Source organism: Myotis brandtii, unplaced genomic scaffold (genome assembly GCF_000412655.1).
Source record: "Myotis brandtii unplaced genomic scaffold, ASM41265v1 scaffold550, whole genome shotgun sequence".
NCBI classification, from domain to species: Eukaryota; Metazoa; Chordata; class Mammalia; order Chiroptera; family Vespertilionidae; genus Myotis; species Myotis brandtii.
The window spans coordinates 2,303,682-2,304,088 of NW_005370043.1; positions in this window are offsets into that span (position 1 = coordinate 2,303,682).

The following is a 407-nucleotide window of genomic DNA, read 5'->3' on the forward strand; positions in this document are numbered from 1 at the left end:
AGGGGAGCCCAGGGCTTCAGGCCGTGGTGTTATGCAGAGTCTAGTAACCTCCCTGGAAAATGATGTCACAGGTTAGTTACAGAGGCCCAGATCGATGGGCGACTTAGGCAGCGGATCGATCCCATTTCCGGGGAGAATTCATCCTTTGTGATCCGCAGGGGGGCAGGTGGTTTATCAAAAGAGGCTCAGGCTTGAAGGATTTAACGCCGCCCCTTTCCCATTCCCGTTTCCTCCTGGGGGGCCTGGGCAGTAACAGCGGGGTCATAAACTACTTTTCACTAAAGAGATCTGGGGGATAGGAGTGAGAGGGGCAAGGAAAGGCAGGGACAAAAAGACAAAAATCCGCTCCAAGACGCAGAGCCTGGGTGGGGGCGAGCTGCCCCCCCCCCCGACCCTCCTCCGTCGGA